The sequence below is a fragment of the Carlito syrichta genome, unplaced genomic scaffold (genome assembly GCF_000164805.1).
Source record: "Carlito syrichta isolate Samal-C Ts95f unplaced genomic scaffold, Tarsius_syrichta-2.0.1 Scaffold314782, whole genome shotgun sequence".
In the NCBI taxonomy this organism is placed as follows: domain Eukaryota; kingdom Metazoa; phylum Chordata; class Mammalia; order Primates; family Tarsiidae; genus Carlito; species Carlito syrichta.
Genome location: NW_007258878.1, coordinates 237,497 through 246,954, shown reverse-complemented (window position 1 = coordinate 246,954; position 9,458 = coordinate 237,497).

The following is a 9,458-nucleotide window of genomic DNA, read 5'->3' as shown; positions in this document are numbered from 1 at the left end:
AAAAAAAAAAAAAACCATTTACCATTTGTTCTACACAGCAGCAAAGAAATATCGACTCTTCTAGAAGTTGCTGAATGGCTTCCATTTCAGAATGTAAATAAAAAACATGATCATGGCTCTTAATTTCCGACGTCAGCTGCTGTTCTTCCCTTGATCACTCTGCCCCAGCCAGTGGGCTTCGTGCACGTCAGGCAAAGACAGACATACTCCTGCCTCAGCCCCTGCACTGGCTGCGCCCTCTAGTCAGCCAGCCTTCTGTTCCCATCCCCGACTACATCTCTTTCAAATCCGCAGGGACAACCTCAGAATCCTATTAAATGCTGCAACTCCCCTTGCTGCCCCACCAAGACTTGAGGTCCCACTTAACCTACTGTATGCTGTCTGCAGTATGTATCAACTTCCATGTTTACTGTGTCTCCCCTGCAGGAATATTATGTGGCTACAAAGGTCTTTTCTTATTGTGTTCACTGGTAATCCCAAGCATCTAGAACAGCGTTTTGCACATACTGAGCTTTCGATACAGAGTCAGCGGCACTGTTTCAACCCTAGGAGGCCATAATGGCGAACGAAACAGGCAAACCCTCGAGCAGTTTACGTTCTGTTATGCAGGGCCTGACAAGTCTGTATCAGAGCAGTGAATGCTGCAAGGACGAACACTACCAGTCTCATGTGTGAGAGCATACAATAGTCAGGGCTGGGTGCGGTGGCTCAAGCCTGTGATCCAAGCACTTTGGGAGGTGGAGGTGGGAAGGTTGCCTGAGGCCAGGATTTTGAGTTCAGCCTGGGAAACTTAGTGAGACCCCATCTAGACAATCAAATAAATAGTTAGGTGTAGTGATAACGCAGTCCTAGCTACTCCGGAGGTGGAGGCAGGAGTCTCACTTGAATCCAGAATTCCAGGCTGCAGTAAGCTATGACTATGCCACTGCAGTCCAGCCTGGGTGACAGAGCAGATCCTTTCTCTAAAAAAAGAGGGAAGGAGAAAGGAAGGGAGGTATGCCAGCCTAGAGAAGAGCTCAAGGAAAGTCATGAGATCGAGACAACAAAACCTGCAGGATATGCTAGAAAATGGGCTATCTCAAAACTCAGCTTCCTAATCTCAACCTCAGCCCCTAAATTCCTCTACTGTGATAGTGAACTGCTTTCAGTAACTCAAAGAACAGTCTTTCTGATACTGGGGCACTTTTGCTCTGGAAAACAATTGTTCTCTGATTCTGCCCACTTCCCTGGACGATTTATCTTTTAGATCAGACTAGATTTTACTCTCCCTGGGAAGCCTTTCTTTTCAAGTTGGTTACAATACCACCCAACTGTGTGCTCCCACAGCTGGATGGATGGAAAACAGAAGGTGAGATTTAGTTCTCACAAGTGTGATGGCCGGGCTCGGTGGCTCAGCCTGTAATCCCCCGCCTTTGGGAGGCCGAGGTGAGTGAATTGCCTGAGCCCATGGGTTCGAGACCCGCCCGGGCAACTTGGCGAGACCTCGTCTCTACAATAAATCAAAAAATTCGCTGGGTGTGGTAGCGCGCACCTGTAGTTCCAGCTACTTGGAAGGCTGAGGTGGAAGGATCGCCGGAGCCCAGCAGGTCGAGGCTGCGGTGGCCGGGAGCAGCCACTGCACTCTAGTCTGGACAACCGAGTGCAGAGTGAGACTCCTACTCAAAAAATAAATAAGTGTGATGGAAATGAAATTTTAATATGAAATCTAATGTACCAATAAAAGCCTCGCATATTGTAGCTTTACTCCTAGAAGTTGTAGATTTATTCCTTTAAACCACAAAGTCAGCCAGGCGCAGTGGCTCAGCCTGTAATCCCGTGCTTTGGGAGGCTGAGGTGAGTGGATTGCCTGAGCCCACAGGTTCGAGACCCACCTGGGCAACTAGGCGAGACCTCATCTCTACAATAAATCAAAAAGTTAGCCGGGTATGGTAGCGCGTGCCTGTAGTTCCAGCTACTTGGAAGGCTGAGGTGGAAGGATCGTCAGAGCCCAGCAGGTCGAGGCTGTGGTGGCCGGGATGCACTCCAGTCTGGGTGAGAGAGTGAAACTCCAACTCAAAAAAAACCCACAAAGTCCAGCAAAATCTGACATCATGAGTTGATATTAGAAAGGTCTGAGACAAAGCCTAGACAGAATACAGTACTACATATAGTTTCGGTTTGTATTCCTCAAGTAATATATGCGGCCTGACAATTAAGTTCGCGAATTTGCTTATGTTGGCAGCACTGTATAAACAACTTGGTAAGGTTTCATAACCATGGTATATCAGTGCCTCACACCTGTATTCGTGTCTATGTGTGACGGTGTCTTGCTGAGTGGCATTCAATATTGTTGCATGTTTTTGTGTTCCATTGTGAGGATGTTGGAGCTTGAATTAGGGCAACAAACAAACATTAAACTTCTTGTTAAACTTGGCAAGAAGGGGAGTGAAATCAGGGACAAGTTAGTCCAAGTTTATGAGGATAATGCCATGAAGAAAGTAGCAGTGTACCAATGGATTAAATGTTTTTCTGAGGGAAGAAAAAGCATCAGGATGGCCAGTAACAAGCAGATCTAACAAAAAAAAAAATGCAAAATTTCACAAATTGTGCATCAAAATCATTGGCTGACCGTGAGAAGCATAGCAGACCAGATAAACATTGATACAGAGACAGGAGAATCTTAACTGAAAATCTTGGTACGAGAAAGGTGTGTGCAAAAATGGTCCCGAAAGAGCTCTTGCATCACAACAGTGCACCAGCTCACACAGCACTATCTGTGAGGGAGTTTGTAGCCAGTAAACAAATAACTGTATTGGAACACCTCCCTACTCACCTGAACTGGCCCCCAGTGACTTTTTCTTTACCTTAAGATAAAGGAAATATTTTGAATAGCAAAGATATTTTTATGACATTTAGGACATCATTCCAGAAAAAGAGTTCCAAAACTGCTTGACAGGTGGATTAGGTGCTGGCCTGGGTGCATAGCTCCCGAAGAAGAGCACTTCAAAAGTGACCGAGATGACATTCAGCAATGAGGTAGCACTGAGGCACTTTTTCTGGGATGAGTTTGTGAACTGAATTGTCAGACCTCATATGTGTAGAAAAGGAACTAGTATATAAGACGAGAACACTGTATTCTTCCGAGGAGAAACTGAAATTTAGCACCCTATAAAGTGGCAGATAGGACTTTTTTTAATTCGCGAAAGTCTTAAATAGAATTAACTCGAATTTAGTCATAACATCAGGATATTAAAACTTGGGTGTGTGAGAGAGGAGAAGCCGCGGGTGGGTTAGGGGTCTACAGAATGAGTAGTCACCGGGCGTCTGCTCCACAGAAACTGTCCTCCCGAAAGGTCTTAGCAGCTGCAAGGATGGGGACTTAATGGCAAGGAACTGTGAATCGGCCGGGTCCTTTTGAGGGTGACCGTCAGGCTACTCTCAGCGCAGCCCTGGCTTCACGGTGAATTGGAATCGTTGGTCTCCCTCATAGTAGCCCTCGTGCTGCAGAATTCTCATCTATTTCACAAACCATTCTAAATGAAATCGCTAGATTCAGGTATCGTCTGCCTCCTTTTTAAAAACCCTCACTTTAGCCGGGCTCGGTGGCTCAGCCTGTAGTCCCGCGCCTTTGGGAGGCTGAGGTGAGTGGATGGCCTGAGCCCGCGGGTTCGAGACCCACCTGGGCAGCGAGACCTCATCTCTACAATCAATCAAAAGATCAGCCGGGCGCGGTCACGCATGCCTGTAATTCCGGCCACTCGGAAGGCTGAGGCGGAAGGATCGCCGGAGCCCAGCAGGTCGAGGCTGCGGTGGCCGGGGGCGGCCACTGCACTCCAGTCTGGGCGACAGAGTGAGACTCCAACTCAAAAAAATAAATAAATAAATAAATAAAAACCCTCACTTTGCATACAGATGGGGAGAGAGACATCACTGCCCTTCCCATTATAACCAGCCTCCCTCCCTTCCACCTTCCCCCTCATCAATTCAAAATCGCTCTTAAGGACTCAGCTCCATGTAGTAACTTGCCAGTCGCTGCGACCCTCTTACTCGAACACACTGCTTCTCCTATCAAGATGAGTCGGTTGCCATTCCCCCTGGAATCGGGGCTAGGCTTGCTATAATTTTGACCAGGAGAGAGAAGTGATGCTTTACCATTTCTGGGCCTGACCCTCAAAGGAGCCTGCAGCTTCCGCTGTTATTCTCTGTCCCCTGAGCCAGCCTGTAAGAAACCTATACAACTCCCCTGCCTGACAGAGAGGCCCAGCCACCCCTAGCCATTTCATCCACTCCAGCGAAATCACCGGATGTAGAGGAGACGTTCTGGAACATTTCGGCCCCAGCCAAGCTCCTAGCGGAATGCAGCCTTGTCAGTGACCCAGCCAACACCCGGAGGAGCAGGGTAACCACTCAGGTGAGTCCTATCAGTCAATTACAAAAACAAATGTTTTAAGGCTTAAAACATAAGTCTCTATGATTTACATCAGTTTCACCGTCAAGTAAAAGATCTTCAGCTAACAGAATTTAAGCCAGAGTGTTACCTCTCTAGGAGATATTTATATCGTATTTTCTCTAAGGAATAAGCAGTATAGAAATCTTTTGCAACTTTCAGGTAATGTGGCCTAAAGGAGAAAATTAATCCAGAAAGATCGTCCTATCACTGTCCAATTCCCAGCTTCAAGAATTCTATAATTTATTTATTTTTGAGCAGGAGTCTCGCTCTGTTGCCCAGGCTGGAGAGCAGTGGCATGCTCACGGCTACCACTCCCTTGACCTGCTGGGCTCAGGCAATCCTTCCACCTCAGCCTTCCAAGTAGCTGGAACTACAGGTGTGTGCTACCATGCCTGGCTAATTTTTTGATTTATTGTAGAGATGAGGGCTTGCCAAGTTGCCCGGGCTGGTCTCGAACCTGTAGGCTCAGGCAATCCTCTCACCTTGGCCTCCCAAAATGCTGGGATTATAGGTGTGAGCCACCACGCCCAACCAAGAATTCTATAATTTATAATGATAATAAATAAATTCAAAAGCCTATTTGTGAATATTATGTTGAAAGACCAAACTGCATGCAGTTAGGGGCTTGCCTATCATTTGTCCAACTAAAAACTGAATCACAATTTTAGATAGCACCAATTTTGTCAACTGTCGTCTTATGTTTCTATAGGTTTTTATCTAAGGGGAAAAGTATAATTATAATGGGGAAAAATCAGATCTTAGAACAACAAAATAAAAGAAGGATGATGAGCAATCTATCTGCATGTAGAAACTTAGTAGCAAAAATTTTATTTAGGTTAGGATTTTTTATTGTTTTATTCACATAAAATGGGAAAGCTGCTTGCGGGAGCCAAAAAAAAAGAAGAGGCAGCAAGCTAACAAAAGTATGGAAGTTCTGTGGAAAATAAAAAGATATTATTCCTGCCCCCAGCCGCTAACAGTCTAGGTAAGTAAACAAAGAATCGTAGGAGGGCAGGTCCCTGGATGTCCTTGGTCAACTCATCTCTTCCCGCTCTTGCAATTTTCAGTCAGAATGTACTGAGAAGGTAACATCCTGAGATAAGGAAGAAAGGTCCAGAACCTAGGCTGTGTCCTTGTTTCTCCTAGAAAAGGACGTTCTGCAGTGCTTGTGCTCAGTGATCCCAGTCACACCCAGGGTATAAAACCCAGAGCAGTCTTCTTGGAGCCCCCAGCTGTGGCGCAACTTGGGGTAAGCGCAGACAATACCCATCGGCTCTGGTTGCTTTCCTGAGCCTTGTAGGGCCGACTCACCATGGATCCTACGTTTCTGCTTACCCTTGCTACTTATTCATGAGTAATAAATTTGCTTTGCCTCACTCATTGTGTGAGTGTTCTGTCTCGTTAGACTAGACCTAAAAACTTGTGCAAGAATTATTCAAGCGTTTGTCTGTTCAACACTTATAAAGTAATATCACAAAGTAGCATGGTATTAGTGCTACAGAATTCAGAGGAGGCAAAGAGAATTTGACAGTCATTTTTACAGGCTGGGATTTGACTATTTTTGGGGGTTTTTAAAAAAGATTCTGAGGGTACAACTGCATGTTTGGTACATGGCTATATATTACATACTGGTGGGGATTGGGCTTCAAGTGGTCCATTCACCAAATGGTGAACATTGTACCCAATAAGTAGTTTTTGAATTCTAATCCCCCCTCCCCAGGCTCCCCACTTTTAGTGTCTCCAGTGCCTATTATTTTCATCTTTGTGACCATTTCATTCCTCTATGTAAGTAAGAACATGCGGTGTTTGGTTTTGTTTCTGAGTCAGTTCTCTTAGGATGATGTTCTCCAGTTCCCTCCATGTTGCTGCAAAGGACGTTTTTTTCGTGCTTGCATGGTATTCCATGGTGTATCTATTCCACATTTTCTTGTCAATTGTTGATGGGCACTTAGGTTGGTTCCATGATTTTGCTATTGGGAACAGTGCTGCAATAAACCTATGAGTGCAAGTGTATTTTTTATATAGTGATTTCTTTTTTTTTTTTTTTTTTTGAGTCGGAGTCTCACTCTGTCACCCAGACTGGAGTGCAGTGGCCGCTCCTGGCCACCACAGCCTCGGCCTGCTGGGCTCTGGCGATCCTTCCACCTCAGCCTTCCGAGTAGCCGGAACTACAGGCGCGCGCTACCACGCCTGGCTAATTTTTTTGATTTATTGCAGAGATGAGGTCTGGCTCAGTTGCCCAGGCGGGTCTCGAACCCGCAGACTCAGGCCATCCACTCACCTCAGCCTCCCAAAGTGCAGGATGACAGGCTGAGCCACTGAGCGTGGCTGATTTCTTTTTCTTCAGGCAGATACCTATCAGTGGGATTGCTGGGTCAAATGGTGGTTCTTTTTGGTTCTTTGAGAAATCTTCATGCTGTTTTCCACAGAGGTTGAACTGGTTTACAATCCCGCCAACGATGTGTGAGGGTTCTCTCCTCTCCATCAGCACCCACATCTGTTGTTCTTGCCGTTTCAGTAGCAGTCTGGCTGGTGACGGCGACATCCCAGTGCGGCTCGAACCTGCATTTCTCTGACGGTCGGGGACACCGAGCGTTTCTGCATGTGGGCGTGGACTGCCTGTGAGTCTTCCCCGAGAAGTGTCTGCTCATGCCCTTCTCTCCCTGTTTTGGGGGGCGGCTTTTCGTTTTGTCTCTTTCACGTGGCGTTGCTTGAGATCCCTGTTGACTCTGGACGTTAGTCCTGTAAGGCCTCATTTGTGAATGTTTTCTCCCATTCTGTAGGGTTTCTGTTCGCTCTGTCATTTCATTTGCTGTTCAGACGCTTTTTAGTTTTGTCTGTTTTTATTTTTGTTGCATTTGCTTTTGAGGTCTTTGTCATAAATTCTTTGCCAAGGCTGATGTCCGGAGAACTTTTTCTGGGCTTTCTTCTAGGATTTTTAGTTTCAGGTCTTATGTTTACATCTTCAATCCCTCTTTTTTGTGCATGGCGAGAGGGAGGGGCCGTTTCATTCGTCTGTATGTGGCTACCCAGCTTTCCCAGCTCCATTTAATAGGGTCGCATTTCTCCATTGTTTATTTTTGTCAGTTTTGCCAAAGGCCAGTTAGTTGTGGACATGTGGCTTTATTTCTGGGTTTTTTATTCTGTTCCAGTGATCTGCCTATTCTTATACCATTACCACGCGATTTTAGTTACAATGGCCTTGTAGTATAATTTGAAGTCAGGCAATGTAATGCCTTCACACCTGTTCTTTTTACTTAGGGTTGCATTGCTATTCAGGCCCCTTTTTTTTCCATGTAAACTTTAGGATTGGTTTTTTTCTAGTTCTGTGAAAAACTATGTTGGTATTTTGATATGAATTGCATTGAATCTGTAATTGCTTTGGGCAGTATGGTCATTTTAGCAATATTATTTCGATCCATGAGCATGGAATGTTCTTCCATTTTTGTGTGTCCTCTACAACTTCTTTCATCGGTGTTTTATAGTTCTCCCTGAAGAGCTTTCACCTTCTTGGTTAAGTGTATGCCTAGGTATTTTATATTTTGTCTGTGTGTGTGTGTGTGTGTCTATTGCAAACAGGACTGAGAACTTGATTTAGTTCTCAGTCTGAGCATTATTGGTGTATAGAAGTGCTACTATTTTTGCCCATTGGTTTTTCTGTCCTGAAACCTTACTGAAGTTGTTTACCAGGTCTAGGAGTCTCCTGGAGGGTATTCTTAATAAATAATCATGTCATCAGAGAACAGAGAGTTTGACTTCCCCCTTGTCGATTTGAATGCCTTTTATTTATTTCTCTTGCCAGACTGTTCTTGCTAGGACTTCCAATCTTATGTTGAAAAGGAGTGATTAAACTGTATCTTAAATAAAGATTTGACAAAAAGCAGCATGAGGAAAAGATTTTAAACAAGGAAAAGGTTGAACAAAAGCAGTTCTACGTTAGTGTGTGATGCTTAAAACAGTTCAGTAAAAGACTAGAGGAATGATACTTGGCAGTCAGGTGCTGTAGCAGGCCGACAGAAGATGACCCCCAGTGATCCTTGCCCTCATAAATGCGCACATGCGTTCTCTCTCTCTATATGCTATACACTGTAAATATATGCAATCTTTGTCAATTATACCTTAACACAGTGGACTCCAGCCTTTTTGGCATCAGGGATCAGTTTCATGGAAGACAATTTTTCCACAGACCGGGGCAGAGGGGATATGCAGTCAAGCCTCACTGCTAATATTAATCTGCATTTGCAGCTGCTCCCCAGTGCTAGCAGCACTGCTTCAGCACCCCCCAGATCATCAGGCATGAGATTCCCATAAGAAGCATGCAACCTAGATTCCCCCCACACACAGTCCACACACAGTTCACAATAGGGTTTGCGCTCCTAGGGGAATCTAATGCCACCACTGATCTGACAGAAAATGGAGCTCAGGTGGTATGCAAGTGATGGGGAGCAGCTGTGAATACAGATGAAGCTCTGCTCACTCGCCTGGTGCTCATCTCCTGCTGTGCAGCCCAGATCCTAAACGGCCATGGACTGGCACCGTGGCCCGAGTTGAAGACCCCTGCCTTAACAAAGCTGGAGGGAAATTTCCTACTTTTAAAGTGTGGGGAGAATATGTGACTATGGTATCACTCCGCCTATGTTTGCTATGGTTTGAATGTGGTTAGGGCCCCTTAAAACTCATATGGCAATGCTGGGAGATGGCACCTAGTGGGAGGTGTCATGGGAGCAGAGCAGATCCCTCAGGAATCAATTAACACCTTCCTATGAAGATGAGTTGTCACGCTCTTGGAATTGGATTAATCCCTGTGGGAGTGTGTTGTTACAAAGAGTGGCTTCCTAGATGTCTCTCTCCTGCTTCCCCTCTCACCATGTGCTCTCTTTGCACATACCCACTCCATTCTGCCTCTGCCACAAGTGGAGACTTTTCAATCACCAGAATCATGAGCTAAATAAACCTTTTTTAAAACATAAATTACCTAGCTTTGAGTATTCTGTTATAGCAACACAAAACTAAGACAATGTTGTATGGT